We start from the raw sequence: 22,088 nt of genomic DNA, 5'->3' as shown, positions 1-22,088 counted from the left end.
GACTTTAATAACCGCTTCTAACTATACCATCTTAAAGTTGCTTAAAAAAACGCCAAGTAATTAAAAAAAATCACACTAATAAAAATACACTCATGGGCAATGAAAATGATCCATTTGCACGGAAATGTCTTTATTAAATGACACTTTTTCATTGCCTTTCAGAGTATAGTATATTAGTGTGTGTGTGTGTGTGTACAGTAGGGGCCCATTTCTCGAATGGTATTAGACTAATATTATTAGTCGACCAACTGTCAAGCCGTATGGGTTACCATGGCAACAGAATTATATTATTAGACCGTTCGAGAAATGGACACCAGTATTATTAATATGACCTCTCAGTGCCTACGCCAATAAAAATCAATAATATATTCAAACGCCATCCATAAGTATACCAATTTGTAAATAATATCCAAAAAAACGTGTATCTATTCATCAGTTTCGCCACAGCGCGTCCCATACAAATGAATCACCATAACAGTCAGAATAACCAGTATGTAAAAAAGCCCTATAAACATATCAGACTTATGGCTGGCGTAAGAATTTCCTAATCCCAAGAGAGGAATTTTATTATTTCGAACCATCTAGTAATAATTTTTAAAGTAGAAAACCAGTTGGTGACCCTGGCTTTAAAAAAATAAATCTCACGTCCCCTCCAACGGAATGTAAACCTTATGCTTGTGACTTAAAGTTTATTTTCCTTTAGCGGAGGTTGTATGATTAGGTCGTTTTTAAATGGTTAGGGTTGTGGTCAAAAACTAATGAGTGGGTTCGTTGAACGGAACCTGTTTGGGTTTCCATGAGGTTTTAGGATTCCGTGGCTGCGAGATAAAACTACGATACTTTGTACGATGTGATAAAAACTTATGGAGTTTTTATGCTAAAAGTGGTGTTACCGAGGAGATAAGTGAATCTATTAGTCATTCTAGTTGAAATGGTATTACAACATTTCTATTAAATACGGGGTATTTACTATGGGAACTTTAGGGTTATACTTATACATAACGATTAAGTATACACCGTGTAACACCAGGGATCCGAAAGATTTCAACCACGCACTTCTGAGTCCAAAACAGGGAAAAAATGTTATAGGTATGAGTTAAAGTAAATTTCGGCAAAAAAAAAATTCAAATTTTTTAATGTATTTTTACATAAAAAGATGATGTTATGCTAAAACTGGCACTGAAAATGATTTTTTACGTTTTTTTTTTGTTTGTAAAACCTACTTTTTGCAAAGGATACATGTCACTTTTTGATATCTATCAATAAGGATATTTAGACTACGCCCCATAATGTTATCATCTCCATCAAAAAGGCGTTTTGCACTAAGTTACAATAAGATGTTTCTCTTTCTCTAGAAACTAGGCGAAATACAGAAAAGTTATGACATTTTAGTCTCTAAATGTGATCAGGAATACACTGTAAAAACCTTTCGGTTTCTTCATGTTACACCGTGTATATTTTTTTCCTGTCGACATGAGTGAATTAAATATTTCTGGTTATTATTCTGCCCCGTAAGCCAGGCGACAATTATTACCACAGTTTTTTAGACGAAATTTTGTAGTCGCCATCAGATAACACGGAGCGGCTGAGTGGGTCAAAAATATCTGAACCTTAATTATCAAGGCGCTAGAGCGCTTGTTCAGATATTTTTGACCACCTCAGCCGCTCCGATATATCTGATGGCGACTGTACCACGTTATATTATAATTATCATGCTTGGTCCCTACCAAGCCCATTGGCCCTTTGGGAAAAGGGCTTATAACTACCACAAAAATGCATGTTTGTTTAATTAAAATGATATAAATCCAGGTTTTAAAGAGTGACCCAGGCGACCGTAACCATGGCAATGAGTGACAAAAAAAGTTGATTCACCGCACCCGTCAAGGCTATATAGCCTTCTCTAAAGCCTGTTTTGCTAATGAAGGCTACCGTTTTAGTGCTCACCAGTTGGCGCCACTGTAGAGTGAGATCCAGAAAAACAGATCTCAAAAGTCTGCGATGCTTATTTAAAAAAATACGTTCCAATATACGAAGGTATTTTTAACGTCTAAATTTGCCGTTTTTTAACACTTTAATTTTTTGCATATATTTTATTTGGCACTTTTTTTATACCATTAACTTTTATTGAACTATATTGAATGTTTACCATAATTAATCAAAGATGGAATAAAATACCACAATTATGAATAAAGAGTAAAACTTCACGATAAAAAGCTTGCAACCTCCAAAAATTCTATGCATTTGACATTTTGAAAGACCGTCTACACTAGCGCCCCTAGCGGGGAAATTAAACGCGATAGCCCTCACTGAACTCTTATCCGCATTAAGGGGCACTACTTTGCTAGTGTCAGACCAAGATAAGTTAGCAGCGATTTTGACAGCCCAGACAGTACATGTGTGATTTTAAACGTCAAGTATCTATGAAATTATGGCGATTACTTAACAATTGCACATGCTGAGCTATCAAAAACCACTGCAATCTTAGCTTGGTCTGCCTCTATTAACTTGTGTGATAAAATTATCACACATATGTACACAACTGGTTAACTATCGTCCACAAAAGAGATGTTTTTTTTTTAAATCTGTGTATGACCCATTCCTATTACTTAATAAGAGATATCTGCCTGTACAATGTCCGACCGAAACCGGATTTTTTTGCCGAACCGAATGTTTGGTTTTGCTCTAGTTTCAGCCAAAATAGAACTTTCGGCCCAGACATGGTTGCTAAAACCGAAACAACAATGGACACTACCGAAAATACAATCTTATGGCTCCTCTACACGATGGCCCAGCGCAGGCCAGTGCAAGGGACGCATTTATGCGTTAGAGGGAGTAAGTGATATTGCTATCTCATTCCACCGCATAGCTGCGTCCCTTAGACTGGCCTACGCTGGGCCATCGTGTAGAGGAGCCCTTATAAGTTTCGGCGCGGCCGAAACTTTCGGCAGTTTTTGGCCCATCCCGAACCTTCGGTCAGATACTAGTCAAAAATAAAACCACGTCTTCTCTACACGAAGCCGGGTAAAAACACAAACTTACGACATACGGTCAAAATGTCAAGTTGATCCAATACACAACGTGATATCTTATCAAAAATGCCGAATTTATCAAATGCTCAACGTATATTTTGTGGACGGTATATCTCTGGACCCATCACTGGAGCCGTGTGCTCATTTATAACCTTCTGATTAAATTCTTGGGCGGGGTATTCACATTTAGACTGCACGTTTGGTTTTGGAGATAAATGGGTATTGACAGACCAACCAAGAACAAAGATCTTTACTGAAGCAATTTTCACATTCTTTGTAGAAAAAGTATGTATATAATCACCTCTTATTTTACTAAGACTATTTAGCCATTTCGATGCAGCCAATAAAAATGCCGCAAAGTTTCCATTCTGATTAATATTTCATAATTTGTTTGTTTAACTCACCGGAATCTTTCCTATATATCCTATATATATCCTACCTACTTAAGTATGTAGTATGTACCTACATTATTTGTCTCGATAAATTTCAATACAGCTAACGATTTTGATTACTCCGATTAATAACATCGAAGACAAAAAGTAAAAAAAAAATCGTACGTACAGATGTTTTTAAATAAATGTACCTCATCACATTCTAGCCGTTTTCGGCCACAGCGACTGCGTTCTGCCGCTGAGAGGGTCGTTGGTGCGCCGGTCAGATGACCGACATGACATAGCTAATTATAGCAGCGAATGTGAGACACTGGCTGCAGTTAGCACCCCTCCGACATAAAATATAAAACCAATTCATAAAATATAAATAAACCTAATTGTAGATAAAAACGATGCAAGAATGCTGTTAACTACAGCTACAACTACCATGAAGATAAATACGTCACCAACAACAATTTAACAGTTTCTGAAGTAGTCGATATGATTAACGTTTTTTTTTTTCATTAATTATAATCTATTCGCAATGCAAATAGAATTCGTCACAAACAGATGCAGTGCTCAATCATTCGAGATACTCACAGTTATCGTTTTTTGTGTAAGTTTTAATTGCGGCATAATACAAAAAAGTCCGAGATCGATTACCTTATTTTATTTTTTTAATTTTGTAAACGCGACGAACCGTTACTACTAACCTAATAAAAACGTCAACCTCGACCATTACCCTTGTATATAAATTATATTTAATTACAATAATAACACGAAAACTAGGAATATACATGAATCAATTAAAATGATTACAACTTTCTAAAAGTTCGAATGGACCCACTACGAATATTCATTGCATTTTAACGTCAATAGGTACGTGCTAAACTATAAATTTTAACAGAAATATATGTAAACTGCTTTATAATGTAAAATAACGGATGTACAGTAGGTCAGCTTGATGAGAAACAATTTTAGTCGCATCTTTACGGTTTCTGAGTTAGGAATCAATTGAATCGAATGCGATGAGGTATACTTACCGTTATTTTTGTGCACTAGGTGGGGTTGCGTTAAGTTATTACACCGCTTTGGGAACATATCAAACTATTTTATTTATTTAATATTTTGATTTGTATTTTAGTAGTCAAACTACAATATATAAATTATAAACTTTAACAATGGCATATATTTAAGAAACAATGACCAAGGCTGTAGGGTTCGGCCACTTTAAGTATATGACATCTCCCTATTTCACTGTATATTAGGTTGAACTGCTTTCAAAATTACAGCTAACGAATTTATGAACAATTTCCCTCACACGCATCTTTTACTCAATAACTAATTTTCTTATAATCTGAGTGCTTCTGGTTGGTGCTACTAGTACAAATACTCTATCAGCTTAGCTCTTCTGAGTCTTAGTATACCTATACATAGCAGATTTGGCAAATATGAGTCAAAGTTCAACAAAAAACTGAAAAAAAAGTTTAGCAAATGGGTTTATAAACTTTTTCGTCACTCGTTGCCACGGTTACGGTCGCCTGGTTTACTCTTTAAAACCTGGTTTTATCGCATTAAATTAACACAATATGAATTTTTGGTACGTAAAGTATAAACCCATTTCACAATAGGTCATCTACCAAGCACAAATAAAAATAATAATTCTTTTTTTCTGTCTTTTCTTGCGCGAATAAATTGGTGGAAGAGTTCTTCACAAACTGTACTAATACTATTGTCGCCTGGCTGACGGGACAAAATAACAAGAAATATGTATTTGATTCACTCAAATATATCAAGTCTTTGTTTGTATTATTGTTGGTTAATGTTAAAATGTAAGATATTGTTACTGAAAAAAAAAGAGTTCACCATAAAATTGAGTGAAAATGAAAAATTAAGCCGCAACGCACATACAACGCCTCTGGTGTTGTGGGTGTCCATGGGCAACGACAAACGTTTACCATCGGACGATCCGTCCGCTCGTTTGCCACGTATATCATAAAAAAAACCTCAATCATTTATCTAACCTACCGTCAGTTTTTTCGCCACAACTTAATTATCATGTGGTATTAATTTTATCAGTCGAGTGAGACATCCAACGCTGGGTAAAACAAATTCATAAGTTTTTTAGCATATTTATCACAAAAACGGAAATGAAGTGTTTGCACCATTTCACACTAGGATTTATTACGAAACTGTACAATAGGTGGACTTAATGTCATAAGGCATTCTCAACCAAGCAGAGATATAAATTACTGGATAGGTTTTATGGTTTTATGTATGTCAATGATTTCAATAATGTAATAAATAAATAAATATTAGATATTCTTACCAAAATTGACTTAGCGTCACAGTCACTCAAATATAATATATAAATACTTAAATACATAGAAAACACCCAAGACTCAAGAACATTAAATAAACGTGTGCTCATCATGCGCCACCCAGGACCATAGCTGCGTTCATAAATATGCTATTGAGACTTATCCGTAACCAAAGGATCGTGATCGTATTTTTTCCACCTGTCCAATTTCTTGGTCCAATGTGAATTTGCATCTCACATTTTGCATTATGAGATAGTCAGATGCAATTGGGATCAAGAGAGTACTCTGTCCAGGCGGGTGTTGTATCTGGAAACCGAAGTACTCTGAGAGTTGGTCGCAAGTAGTATATATAGGAACTGATATTTGGCACTCCGCAAGCGTGATGTAGGTTTCTACCGAATTGCGTTCTAGGTTGTTAACGCCATCTGTTAGAACATCGTGGCACGACGTCGACAGTGAAGGAGAAGACACCACAAAGAAATAGCATCTAAAGGCTTGTCACTTAGTCTTAGTGCCGTAAGGAGTTTTGCATTAATCTTAGAATATGCGGAAAAAGAAGTATGATGCGTAGGTACTTACGCAACGAAGGTCGATATCTACTAGATAAAATGCCTTTTCAAAAAAAATTATCCGTGTCTGGGCGAAGCGCAAGGGCACTATTCGTACCTACATTGACATATAAGGACGTTACGGGCACTAAGAATGGTGCTAGTTCAGTGGTGTCATTCACGAATTCGAGTGCGGCATTGATGCCCCAATTTCATTGATAAAATGGTTGTTAAACACTGATTTAAACTTTAACGATTTTTACACAATATTAAATTATATAAAAACGGGACTTAATCGTGGACTTAGTTGCGGGTATTTTCTAAATCTCGCGCAGCTAGAAGATGTTGATGTCAACTTTAGCCAGTCTTCTCCGAGACCACGGGGACAACGCCGTCCTCGAAACGTCGGAGGTAAATTTAAAACTCAATTATTAAGTCCTGTTTCTATAACTTAAAATGGTGGTTGTTTGCTGCCACATTACTGGCGAGATTATGAGATTCAATCCGTCACTAGTTTTCGATCGACGCTAGGAAATAAGCGGATTTCCAGTTGAACTTCAAAATGGCGAGACGACGGCGTCTCGAGAAAATTGGTTTTTGTTTCTTGTACATTAATGTGGTTTAAAGTGTAATTGATAGCTTTTTATGCAGTAAACTAATGCAAGTGTGCAGCTAATAAAGAATTAATCTTGAAACGTGTTTAACCATTCTTTAGTTAACATTAACACCCGGTAATCAATTGTGGCTATTTGCAAAGTCCAACTATCACTTTACTAAGAGCAATCACCGTACAACTAGTGATGTGCGGTGGGAATTTTCCCGGAACAAGGAATTTTACCTTATGGGAAATTCTTGGGAAATTTCAAATTTCCCCTGTCTCTTGAATATTCCCCAAACAGGGGAACATTAAAACAGATTAAGTGAATTATAATTTTAATTAAAGCTAGCTATAACGACTAGTAACTGCGTTTAGTAAAATAAAGTGGCCATAAACAATAAACTGCAAGTGGCTTCCAAATTTTTTTTTTGTAAAGTGGGTTTGCTTAAAACAGTGGCCACTTTGAAATTAAAAAAATACGGCATCACTTAAGGAAGTCAGAACATTTAGAAATTTTCGCCATACATATACTAAAAAAAAAATTGTTTTTGAAATCGGCAAAAAAAATTATGACTACAGTTTTTTAATTGAATATTTCGATCATGCAATGCAAAACATTTCACAACAAACCGTCCTAAATACTCCTATACAAGAGTTTCTTGGTAAAAAGAGAAATGGGGAAAATTCCCGGGAACGGCACATCACTACGTACAACTCTACGAGCACACTTTTGGTAGGTATTGGCGAAATCGTTATATTAATTTTCACCACACCAACTCTTATAGGCCCTACTCTTCATTGTTCAAAAACTACTTACAGAGAAAGTTGCATTTTCTCTACATGTAGGGAAAGTAATCAAATTGTTAGCATGTGGAATTTTTTTTACTTTTAAGTTATGATTTTGATTGATATTTTTTATTACGTTTCTTTGGATTTGATTCGGTTTGATTTTTTGGTATTTCATGGTTAATATTTTCCTCGCGTCGGTGTGTTGAACGCAACTCTCAAGCTTTCACTTTACGAACCACTTGCTACGCTCGTGGTTAAATTTTGGAATCTATCACTTGCTCGGGTATCAATATTAGCATGAGAGGTTAAACAACAACTTTGTCCCCTCGTAAAACAAATAAAATCTGACCTATAATAAACTCATATTTTTACTCCCTTGATGGACTCATCGGAAGATCAGCGCTGGAAGCCACCAGCAACATGCTGAGATGGGGCCATTTCGTGACACTTCATATTTTCTTTGTTTTTGTTATATTATGTAATGTTATGTGTCTTATGTTTGCGTTTACGAATAAAAAAAATATTCTATTCTATTCTATATAAGGGCCATGACAATAGGGTTGTTTCAAATTTTTTTTAACGCTCGTATTACGTTCTATATTAACTAAAAGTTGCCCTAAAATTCAACTTTTATACTAATAACGGCTTTAAATATGTTAAATTAACAAAATATATTTTGACAGATGCTCTCGCGCCCAAAACGCTCTTTGAAAATTGTGTGACGTCACAGTTTACGGTTTGACACATAACTACATAAACACGTAGAAGATACGAACTGTCAACTGACATTTGTCATTTGTTGTTTATCGCCTAACTGTCAACAGTGTCAATCTGAGAGTTGTGACGTCATCAGAATCTTCAATGACGTTTCGAGTTTGGTCACGTGACGTGTGCCAAAAGATATTTTAAATTCAATATTTACAAAAAATATGGTCATTACAGGTCCCCTAAAAGTGGTTTAACATATTCTTATAATCCAAAAGAATTTATTGGGATACAATTCTGCCCTAAGACTTGTTGATGGAAACAACCCTATTATGTTATTACTATTGTTTCATCATAATAATTTCTCTCAAGCGAATGTACATTAACACATTAACAATTATATCACGAAGTCAAATTAATAAATTGCGAATAAAGACATAAATAGCAGACATACAACTTAATTACTCGACGCTACATTATGTAAGCGATAACACACGTCATAAATTGTAAGTAAATTATACGCTGGGCACAGATTTACGATAATAACTGGACACAGTCTGTTTTATTCTAGATGGTATGGCTTTGAGCGGCATTTGTGGGTTGAGGTCCTAATGGGCCGGGTAGTTTAGATTTTATTTATTTATTTTTATTTATTCAGGTCATTGCAGCACAATACTAAACTTAATTACAAAAGTATCGTAAAACCAGTAAGGTTTGAGATGAACGTGTAGTGTTCGGATTTTCTCGCAAGTGTTTTTTTTTCGTGGGAGTGTGCTGGGAAGTGACCCGAAAACAGGGCTCGTGGTGCAAGAGGCTGGTAGAGTGGAGACCTTAGGGAGAGTCGCGCCCAGCAGGGAAGCCAAAAATGCGTTGGTATGACGATATCAAGAGAACAGCTGTATCGAAATGAGTATGTTTATGGGTATGTTGGATCAGAATGGCAAAAATTGAAGGAAGCCTACATCTCAAAGATTGAAAAGGGCTAAGAAGAGAGAGAGAGATTCTTTTAGGTAAGATGGTAACTATGCGGCACAAATTTGTGGGATTATTGGCACTAAATGTAGTGAATTTGTAAATAATTGATAGAATCAGGCGTGACTTTGCAGAAAATCATATTAATTCAAACAAAAACATTAGGTACTTTGCTAATCCGCGAAACAATAAAGTGCTAGCCCGTTATACTTACGCGTACACAGGCATTTAATTTTAATATTTTTGTTTGAATTAATGAATTTGTGCATTGACTAAATCTCCGATATTCCGCCCGACCACAATCTCTATGTATATCTGCGATATTTTGAAAACTAAGCGGATTGGTAGCACAAAATATCACCTAAAAATTATAAATTTGTGCAATCATAAAATTATATTATCATATCGAGGTCGGTCCAGGATCTATGACGCGACCAAATCAAAATAAATTTGCAAATTTATTCTAAAATTTTGCATAACGTGGGGAAGAGAGTTTATAAGGCAAGACCGTCTACAAGTGCTTTCGTCGCTTCTAACTATTGCGATTGTAGCTGGGGATTGCTCACATTCCACCCAAACCCGGTAGAGTTTGTAAGGCGAGAACCGGGCGAACCCAGTACCGGGAGCACACCCTTGTACACGTACTCCACTGACAGAAGGTCGGTATAGCAGAACTAGCAGGAGTAAAGCTGAAGCTCTTCCTTTCTAACTGACTAGGCGACGTATACAAATACGAGTTTTGGGGCCAATTGCACCAACCACATTTAGCGGACTGATCAACTTCACTCGGCAGTCAACCATGAAACTTCTCATACGATAAAATGTGGCGAACGCTTTGACGGTGACAGACGGTTTGACGCAACCGACCCTTAAAGGGGGCCACTGATTTTAACAGTGCGCCGGATGGTATCGGTCTGTCAGTTAGCACAAAAATTTGACAGTTCCGAACAACTGACAGACCGATACCGTCCGGACTGTTAATCAAGGGGCCCCTTAAGGGGCTCACTGTTTCCCAGTCCGCCTGCAGTTTCTGGCCTGCCGTCCTAGACCAATATCGTCCACACACATAAGCGATTACTGCCTGCCGGTAATGGCCTGCTGCCACCTCTGCAACTACAGACTAGCAGTTGAGAGTCGTCAGTTCTCGACCGTACGGCCCACCGGTGGCAATGGTCTGTATAAGTTTGACAGGGCCCTATAAATCGACAGTTCGCCGAACGATATCAGCCTGTCAATTAATTGCAACAGATCACACATTTACAGTTCTATTTCAGACCACGGACTTTCCGGCCGATATCTATCGGAGCTGACCGGAATCGTCAAGCTCAAGCGGCCACTCACTATCGGTTCGTGTTAGCCGTCAGGCCGAAAGCTGAAAAAGAACGAGAACTGTTAGTATGTGGCCTTTTGCGATTAACTGACAGGCTGATATCGTCCTGCGGACTGGTAAATCAGTGGGCCCCTTAGACCTATGACGGATTTCCCTGCAAATACATTTTATATTCCTATCTTCCCCACATTGACCTTAAATTATGTGAAGTAAGCTTAATTAAACGCGGTGTACTCAGCGCGGCGCACCAATGGGCATAAATAGGCAGGTGAAATTACAATTTTATGGTACCATTGAGTTGGCCCGATGATTGCGGTCGGAAGATAGCCATAGACTGCTGTTGACTAATGTTGGTTAAGAGGATAGCACGGCCGCTTCTCCATACAAACGTAGATCCCATTTTCCTCTCTGGATATTGACATTATGTTTTTTTTAATATTTTGATGTATATTAACCATAGCTATGCCCCTATGGTTGTCTTTTTGGATTTTTTTTATTCTGGTGTAAAACTTAAAAAAAAAATTAAGAGCAAAAAACACATTTCATAAAAAATGTTAATGCTCCTTACAAAAATAAAGGTTCGAGCATTTTATTATTTTTTTACATCGATGTTCCTTAAACAATGAATGCCCAGCAACGTTATAGACAACTCCGGTCGTCGTCATCAGGTCGAATTCTAATAAACTACGGAAGGTGGAGATAAGGAAAGAAATCTCCATATACCAAAAAGTGTCACCAAAAAACCTTAAATAGGTGGCGCTGCAATACCTAGAATACTTGAAAAAAAATCAAATCATAGACAGCGTACTTCACTCCGTCAATAACGCCTAGGTTCTTAGCTACTCTAGTGCTACTCTGGAGAGATTTGAAAGTATTATTTAATTTTATAGCTGTCAACTGGCCACTTTTGCATCAGTTCTGCCTATGGAGATAGCATTCCTTACCTCTACCTTCCATAAAGCAACATTAACGTGCTAGGTTCAAATACCGTTCCTTTTTTTTAAATCTATTCTAGATTCGACCTTATCCGACTAAAGGCGTACATTTGGTCGTAGTTATGCAACAACGTTCCAACCCACAATCAAATGTAATTTAAATTAATAACCATTGTTTTTGAGTTAAGGTTTATTTTAATGACAAATATATGTGGGTTGTAATGTTCGTGCATACCTACGTGCGGTCCAATTCACAAATATCTTTACAAGCTAACTTTTCAAAAATATAGTTACACGACCTTATTGTCAGTGTCTTAAAGAGGTGTAAATATATTTTAGGAACGTTGGATTGAAAAGATTGTTGTGAGTTCGACTGCATCTAATGAGCTCTGTAAGACGGTAGTTGTTTGTGTGTTTCTAATTACATGTGATTGATCGCTCATTATTACTGCGTGAAAGCTGCTTCGAGAAATGTAACACATTTGAATAGATAACGTATAATGTATATTGAAAGGACGCAACTCAAAACACGTTATTGTTGTAATGATTAATTGATGTTACAGGCTATTAAATAAATGGAATCATGTATATTTTATCAGTTAACAAAGGCCTATAGATACCACGCGCAGCATTAAAACTTACATACAAGAACTTATAATTAGTTACTTAAAAAATTAAAAGGCACTTAAGACGATAGAGAACGGGTCCTCATTTTCCTATTTAGATAATGACAGAGGGAAGAATTTACGATCCTAACGAAACAACGGTACTTTTTCTATAAAATTTAATTTCGGGAGAAAACGGTTTCCACTAACTAAATCTTAACAAACCACTATGATTTTTATGTCGATCGCTTCAGCATAATTTTTGACGACCGGTTTGGCCTAGTGGGTAGTGACCCTGCCTACGAAGCTGATGGGCCCGGGTTGAAATCCTGGTAAGGGCATTTATTCGTGTGATGAGCATGGATATTTGTTCCTGAGTCATGGGTGTTTTCTATGTATTTAAGTATTTATAAATATTTATGTATTATATATATCGTCACAGTAAGCTCAATAAGGCTTGTGTTGAGGGTACTTAACCCTCAACACAAGCCTTATCGAGCTTACTGTGGGACTTAGTCAATTTGTGTAATAATGTCCTATAAATAATATTTATTTTATAATATATTCTAGGTTATAGGTCTCCTATTCTTTTGTTTTGAAAATGTTTCATTGTGTCAATAACATACTAAAAAATCATGGTGAATGGAAACATATTTAGAAGTGGAAAATGATTTTTTTTTTGTATGGACGAGTAAGAGTAAATGCTAAACTTCTCTCTCAAACACAGCCATTATGTCCTTTCGTTCACGCGCCGTCGTCTGCTTTCATCTTAAAGATAGAAACATGATATGTATGATTAGACTGCAAACTAATAAACTTTTTTTTATTGTAATAATCGGATACAAATTATGAATATCTACGATAACTCTCAAGTTTGCTTCTCCTTCCTGCTTGGCACAGCTAAACTGTATAATGGGTCGCCCGTGGTAATTTTGGACCGAAAAGACCTACAAACCTTCAAGAAAAGAGCGTATTGATCGTAATCTATCTTTTATATATTATATAAGTAGTAGTATTTAACTATTTATATATTTTTAATATTATTTGACTTCACGTTTAATTTTTTCCTTATTATTTGTTATTAATTTTTCCTGCACCAACATACACAAATGTCTCTGTTTGACCCAATGGTTGACTGGTAGAGAATGCCTTTTGGCATTAAGTTCACCATTTGTACATTTTTCTTTGTGTGCAATAAAGTTTAAATAAAATAAAAAAATATAAATGTCAGCAACGCAATTGTAACCCCTCTCGTGTTGCAGGGGTCCATGGGCAACGGTAAGACGATTCTTCTGCATACAAGGTACGAGTATACATTTTATGTGTACAGTCCTAGAAGTCGTTAAAGAGCCTCAATCCCCGTACTACATTGCAACCCCCATTAGCCTCCGTAGATTCCATTAATCCTGAATTCTGGAATACAAATTAACCTTGCTGGTCTAAGTAGGGATTCGTTCTGCCTTTTATGTGTATAGGTGGAACAAACACCTTAACACCCAAAGATCGAAACATACAAACTTTCACATTTTTATCCAAACTTCGTTATCTATGTTACAGTTCATTGAAAATTGGCAAAAATACGTAATTACCCTGCCTTTAGTACATAACATCGCTATAACTATCATTTAATCATGATTACACTATAACCTGTATCACAACCGTGTAGTATTCAACTTTTAAGATTTATAATAAGTTTTAGTAAAATTTTCATATTATTTCTATTTTTTATTATTAGCCTATAAGAGTGTCCCACTGCTGGGCAAAAGTCTCCCCTCTTAATTAAGATAAAAAAAAATGGCGATTTAAAAAAATAATTTTTACGCCGCTCTATCTTGTAAATTCACTTCTGTTTCTTCATAAAAATATTAATTTAACATCCTGAAAACATTAAAAAAAAAACAGAAAAATATTCATCAAAGCAAAACAAAGATGCATTACTATTTATATTATTGTATAAGACGTGTAAAACGTCAACTCTTGAGAACCAAAGTTACAGCATAATGTTCATACAGCGCCATCTACATTGGACGTGAAATTCGAAGCCCGAATTTGTTTCCAGCTGAAGTTCGGGTGTCAACTGAAGCTGCACTGCATCTGTCAATTTTCTTGATAAAATGAGTGATGTTCGCCGCTGCATTGCTACCACGATTGTGACGTTCAATCCATTACTCATTTTATAGAGCAAAGTGACATACAGCAGCGGCATCAACTCCGTCGTAGTAATGTGGCAACAGTAGAGCAGCTGTTAAGAGGCCGTTATCGATTTTAGTCGCAAAAATTTCAAATTGATAGATTTAGTCGATTGAATTGTACACCTTTTGTTAAATATTAGAAATAACAAGAACTGGTTTCTATTAGCACGTCTTGATTTCATTTTAATATATATATATATATATATATATATGTATTTTAAACAGAGTAACTTAATTAGTAATGATTTTTTTTCTGATGGACGTTTAGGTAAACGCGCGTAAAGCTCTGCCTTTAAAGCTCTTATTTGTAAATTTCGTTAAGTTTGGACTGTTAATAATTTTGTATTACCCATATCCTGTACTTCAACTTTAATAAACTACATTTCTTTTATTATAAATTTTAAGTAGGTAGTGTAAATTAAAGTTAGGCGAAATCAATTTTCTCCAGAAATTACTTCAAAACTAGTGGCAATTTCTCTGAAAAATTAGTTAATTTCAACGTAATTTTTGATACTGAAACAATCTACAACATTTGCTGAAACTGTTCTTTTACATTATTTTGTATAATTTACCACCATATTTTTTTGATGAATTTATAAAAACTGTCCCTGCTCGTCACATATTACCGGGGACGCATGCTTGCGGCCTCATTATTAAAAGGCAAGATGAGAAGACGTGCTAATAGAAACCAGTACTTGTTATTTAGATATTATGTAACAAAAGGTGTGAAATTTCAACGACTAAATCTATCAATTTTACATTTTTGCCCTAAAATCGTCACCGGGCTCTTAACGTCCGAATGCCATTATTTAAAAAATCAATACCCACACCATGCCACAATCAACGAAATTTTGATACAAAGATAACATAGAACAAAATAATACAAATAAAAGATCTTCTTCGTCACTCTTATTCTTGATCTTCTCTTCTAGAACAGAAACAGTAGAAGATTGGCAAACCCAAGAGCACGGTATGAAGTTCCTACAGGCCAATATACGTAGGAACTCTATACCTCGCTAGTGGCAATCACCAGGTGGCGAAACAGTCTTCTGACTTCTTGCTTCTTCTTTACTGTCTTCTTAATTCGTTCTGGTTCCGATCTTGATTATTTTGTTTGTTACATTTTTATGCGGTTTTCCTTTTACTTCTTTCTTGCTTTACTGCTCCTGAAATCGAGTGGTTATTAGGATATCTTCTATTGCCTAGCTATATAACTTCTGTTTATAAAAAGACTACTCCAACCAACAAAGTATAATTTTGTATTGCGGTTTTCATTAACATTCTTTAAAAAAGCAGTTGTTCAAAAGATACAAAATTATACGTGAAGTTAATAAGTCAATCCTTCATAAATCTATAATTTACTAACAATTTTATCCCGAAATCCCTCAAACGACGTTCCAACCCATTATTACCGAAAAACGAAATTACCATTTGAATAAAACTCTTTAATTACAGCTGTTTCCTATCTGCATAAAACCATCCTCCGAAAACCCCAAACAATCATGTAACTTCGTTAGCCCTTTGACTGAAAATTATACACAAATATCAAGCATTAAGGTTCATTTTGGTTTATAATAATTTCCTAAGATACAGCGTTGCTTAAATTATATCCTGTAACCCTTCCTTATGCTAATCGTGTGAGTCGTCTCAACAAACCAAAAGTTTGTTGTCCCTTTTTAACCATTAGTAGAATATGAAATAGGTATAGGGCAGCGAATCGGTAAAATTTTAAAATTCAAATGTTAAATAAGATTCCATTTCTGAATTTAAATGTAGCTTTTGAAAATATTCAAATGTGGCTGACTTTTGTAACATCTGGTAGCGTGAGAAAAGCTACTATTCCCGTTGAAATCTTATTACTACTTTGTACATTTTGTCTTATAATTTCAAATGCTTCCGAACATTACTAGTGTTACTACATTATATATCTACAACATTATTCAACACTTTCTTTTATATGTTTATTTCATGCAGCTTTCTACAAAAACGTTTATTTATCGTAATAGTATGTATTTATACCTATTCATCGAAGTACTTATTAGTATTCAATTAATCTTGTGGTAAACTGCTACTATAAATATTAACAACATTGAAGACATTGCCCAACCATAATTGAGATATGAAGGCGCTAAACTTTCATACGAAAACATCTGCCGTCTAAAAACAAGTGAGAAACTCTAATGAAAGACCAATTTGAAAACATTACATACAAACTACAAACTTATTAAACCGCCGGCGAAATGCTGAATTACTCATATTGTTTAACATTTGTTACTTTTTTAGCTGCAAAGGTAACTTTGTATAGTAACCCTTAAGGCGATGTACACACATGTTCTTTAATAGTTCATTTTTAATGAGCTGTAAGGCGAGCTCAACTGGCTACAAACTGACATGTCTGCGCCCGGCCTTATAATTAGTTTGACAACAGGCGGTGTGTACAAGAAACTTTGGTCTTTGGCATTTTGGAACCAACTTTAAAGCTAGTAAAGCATGTCTTAGTAGTTTGAGAATTTAATGTTTAATGTTATTATACAGTGAGAGAATGCATATAATAAATTTAAATGTGAATTGAATATTCATAATGCGAATGTTTTGGAATTTAAAATTAGTAAAAAATAATAGATAAAAAAACTATTTCAGTTTATAATAAAAATTAGTATCAGAAGTCTGCGCCAGCTCCAGGTTGAAGAATGTCGAGAAACTGCACAGGACCTGGATCAGTGGCGAGCAGTTCAGTCAAAGCCAAAACACACTGGGTCGCACTAGAGGAGTACGTAGACGTAGTAAGTAAATTAGTATCAAATATCAAATAGTTTATTTGTATCTATTCTAGGTTAATTAATGTAAGTAATAAATACGAATGTGATAAATAGAACGAAAGGGATCTTACAGAGAAAATCTTTTGGAATTTAAAAATACTTATACCAGGGATAAAGCTGTTAAGTACTTAATTTTGTTAGAAATTCACTCAACTTTGGTAGTATTTGACGATGTAATATAAATCCAAGTTATTACGAAAATGTGACCTTCCAGCTACAAAATAATTCTTATGGTTAATTTACTAATTGTGTCTTATCGTTGACCATCATTCTTTAAATTAATGTGTCAAAAAACGACAAATATTAAACTTACATTTTTTAACGTTGAATACTTTTCGTCCAGTACCCATAGGATACCACCTCCATAGGAGTAGGTACCTATGTTTCACGGCTTGACAAATTTGAAGAAACTTAAAACACAAATAGAAAAGACTTACAAATCAGGGATGTCACGAATGTCGCATTCTTCACATTCGCGAATGTAGATACGAATCCGAATGTCCGAATGCGAATACGAATAAGAATGTTAGGGTTTTGTTTTCAAATATGTAGTAAATTGTTAGTACATAAAACATAGTCACATTAGAACGGGATGTTCTAGTGTTGAAAAATACTGTCGACTGGTCAAAATGCATTACTTGAAGACAGTTTGCGCGCACTGCCCATACGTGAATCGACGAGACAGGACACGATCTGCGCACATTCGTAAAACCATTCGCTTCATTTGATGCGAATGCGAATGTGGATACGAATGTCTAAAATGATGCGAATATTCGTATATACGAATGCGAATATCGCTAAAAAGTACGTGGGTCAATGAAAGCTGGTTGTTAAAATTAGATGATATCTTCGTATTTATTAAGGCGATTAAAACACGCCTTAATAGCTGCCAGCACATTATCAAAGTTTTATCACGATATAATGCTGCCAGCTCTCTGGACATGATTGCGGCAATTTTAACAATTAATTAGCTGCAAATGTGCAATTTATTTAATTAATGGTACAAAGGAGGTTTCAAGTGATACATTGAAGTAATTTTCTTGTGTAGTGTTTGTTTGATGGTGGCTTTATAATTAATAAGTTGTTGGTGATCTTCTACATGAATATGTCTAAGTTATTATATCTCTTTGTGTGTGCGCTTGATACAAAACTTAATTTTCCATATGATGTGTTTTATTAGGAATTAAAAATGTTAGAAATTTAGAGAATAAAATCTCAACATCATAATTATTTAGCAAAAAAATAATAATTTAAAAAGATGTTGTTTTGTACGAACGAAACAACGCCTACATCCTCTTTAAGTAGGGGGACTCCGGGAGACTTGCCCAAGTGGGAGGCTTGAACAATTTTATTGAAAAAAAACGCGAAAACTACAATAAGTATTAATTTCATCGGGACACCAAATGTTCTAACCTAATCTAACCCTAAACCTAATCTACTTAGGCATATAAATAAATATTTTTAGTTTATTTTATAAAATGGTGAAAATCCCCCACCTGGGTGATTCTCCCATCCCCCTACTTGTATTTTGTTTCCCTGTCTACACATTTGGAAGCAAATCCCTCATTCCGAGGCTTACAGTTAAAATTAGTTGCAAATCCCCGACTTACGTGTGGGGGACAGATAAATAAGGAATCTGTTTTGACGTGCGCGCTTGTTTGTTGAAGCTTGTACGCGTGTACTTGTAAAAGTTGTAAAATACTTGGAGAAAAGGGTAATTCCGGGATATATCTATAAAATATGTAAAAAAAATTAGCGCATGGTGTTCTGTTTCAGCCTTTAAAGGGCACAATATGAGTAGGATATTATGGAAAAAGTGACTATCCTATAAATAAAAATAAATAATAAATAAATATTATAGGACATTATTACACAAATTGACTAAGTCCCACAGTAAGCTCAATAAGGCTTGTGTTGAGGGTACTTAGACAATGATATATATCATATATAAATATTTATAAATACTTAAATACATAGAAAACACCCATGACTCAGGAACAAATTTAATATCCATGCTCATCATACGAATAAATGCCCTTACCAGGATTTGAACCCGGGACCATCGGCTTCGTAGGCAGGGTCACTACCCAGCTACCCACTAGGCCAAACTGGTAGTCCTATAACGTCATTTTTTTGTATTTTTTTAAGCAAATTTATTACAAATAAAGCCAGAATTGAGGATTTTTTATAATCTTGATTTTTAATACTCTGAATAGAAAAAATAAATAAATACACGGAGAGAGGACCGATCGTATCTGGACACCACGCTGCGCGCAAGGACCCGGATTGCTGACGTCGGCGGAAGACTCTAGGCTCAAATGGGACTGGGCCGGTCACGTCTGCCGCTTGCATCCAGACAGATGGGCTAGTGTAGCTACCAGGTGGATGCCAGAAGGGCGTGGACGCGGCAGGCCCAGAAGGAGATGGCGGGACGACTTAGGTATCTTTCTCCACGACTGGCCGGAAGAGGCACTAAATGGGGGGTTGTGGAGACTAGAGGAGACGCCTTTGCTCTGCAGTGGGAAACCATAATAGCCTAGTAAAAAAATGGAAAAATAAATATTGTGACTTAAAAGCATTAAAAACCAAACGTATATCTAGTTACTTTTTCATTTAATTTCCCGCAAAAATTCACTTTTAAACGGAACTTATGAAAAAGCCTATCCTAGATGTGAAAATGCTTCTTCGTGTCTCATATCAATGATTCATTTTATAACATAGTTGCGTACAAAAACTGCACCAAACGCATCGAGGCATAATATTGGTAAAGCTACGCAGCGCTTAAAAAACGCAATTAACCCTGTGTGATATCATTCATCAACTTTCACAGTTAACAATAGCCCGCATACACTTACGAACACTTCAAAAATATCTGCACATGTATCGCCGTATCGCGGTGTGATAAAGTTGCTAATAGTGTAGATAGTTTTGACGCCGACGCACACGCAATGCATCGCGTGTCTTAAGGCAGTAGCAATATCCAATGAGCGTCGATGGTAACTTGGTAAGATATTCGCCAACCCTTGTTAACGTATATACAATGTAACTGACGACGCGCTTGATGGTGACAACTTTCAGGTCAATTCGAATTATAGTTAATAAATCTCATTCCAATATGATACTGATCTGTCAGTGTCGAAAGTGACGTTTTTGGTTGAAGATTGACATAACGCGCAATTCAGCAGCTCCTTGTATTACAATTGTGAGTTATCTGCGCTATTAAAATATTATTCTTAAGAAATATTTTGAAAAAGAATAAAACAAGTAGTGTCCGTCTAAGATAACTTTGCAGTGACTTGAACAAAACAAAGTGTGGTGTCATTATAAACGTCATATTTTCATAGAAATTTGACTTTAATGATGACATGGCCGCACTTCATCACTGCAAATCCAAAGCAGAATTACCTAGGTCTGATTTAAACGCAATATAATTTACAGTACATATGGTGCTACTTTACCGCACTAGTGCGAAAATTAGCATAAATATTACGTTACTGTGTCGAACATTTAAAGGGTCATACGTACTGTAAAACGTTGTACGATACATGTGCGAATAGATAATTCGCAACTCGTGTCGATTTAAAACACTCCCTTCGGGCGTGTTTTATTTTATCGCCAATCGTTTCAAATTTCCTATTTTTTTTATTTATATATGTACTGTAAAACGTTGTACGATACATGTGCGAATAGGTAATTCCTATTTTTCGCACTTGTATCGTAATGTACCTACTATTGCTTTACGAGTAGATAATAGTAATATTTCTATATCGTTAACAAGATAATGCCTTGAAAAGGCCAACACTGGCCCGTTGGACAGCTCAACATTCAGTTATTCAGTACTTACGACTTCTTAATCCTAACGTTATCGCAAACCAACAGATAAATAATTCACTGTGCGTAACTAACAAGAACTAAGGAGAATAGATATCGTGCTAACTCGCGGCGAGCGGCCAGCATTCCAAGCGAGCTAAAACTCCTTAAAAGGTCTAAATGCGGCAACTTAATTTCTTATAAGCCATTTGAGAAGTAGGCGCTGCCAAAAGTCCATGCATGCGTGCCTTTATGGCACTCCCGGTTCCATATTCAAATTTTATAGCTGATTAAAAAAGCAAGGGCAGGGTTACCATTATCGCTAGTGTAATTATGTGCGAAGTTGCAGTTTTGTTTTCGTTAGATTTTGAATTACGACGAGACTATTTGTCGGTTCGCTAAATATAAAGTCGTTTTAGGTTATTTCAGGGCGTTTAATGTCTGCATTTTAATGTGCGTTTTGTACGTTTATGGACGCTAATAAAAATGTTAAAAGTAACTTATGACTGGTTACAAAGTTACACACGACAGCTTAATATTTTTCACTTGTGTTCAATACGCGAATTTAGTAGGTATAGGAGGGATCGGAACGGAAATACACTATTATCGTACCCTCCGACACACATAAGTAGGCACGCACACACTACCGTGCACATATCGCATTGGGGCATCACATATAGGGTGCCGGCCCTACGGATTACCCTTGGGGGTAATTTTTACCCCATCATCAATGCGTCGCCACCCACTCGACTCATCATTCGATATTTGAATTACTTATAAGCAATTTCGTAATTCGAATTTGGAAATTTAATTTTAGCGGCCAGTCTTCGTCTGTTCGTTATTCGAACTTTTTTATTTTTAATATTAATTACCTACTATTGCTGTAGTGTTTGACCATAAAGTTATTTCTCTATTGTAGGTTTTTTGTAAATAATTTTTACTTGTTAATTTATAAATTCGCCACGCTTATGAGTAGAATAATTAATTCGTTAAAGTTTATTTCAATAATGATTGGCGAACTGTTAATAAATGTTGGTAAAAAATAATGACATTGCATACAATCT

This window comes from Cydia pomonella, chromosome 12, assembly GCF_033807575.1.
Source record: "Cydia pomonella isolate Wapato2018A chromosome 12, ilCydPomo1, whole genome shotgun sequence".
Lineage (NCBI taxonomy): Eukaryota > Metazoa > Arthropoda > Insecta > Lepidoptera > Tortricidae > Cydia > Cydia pomonella.
This window is presented reverse-complemented; position numbering follows the sequence as displayed.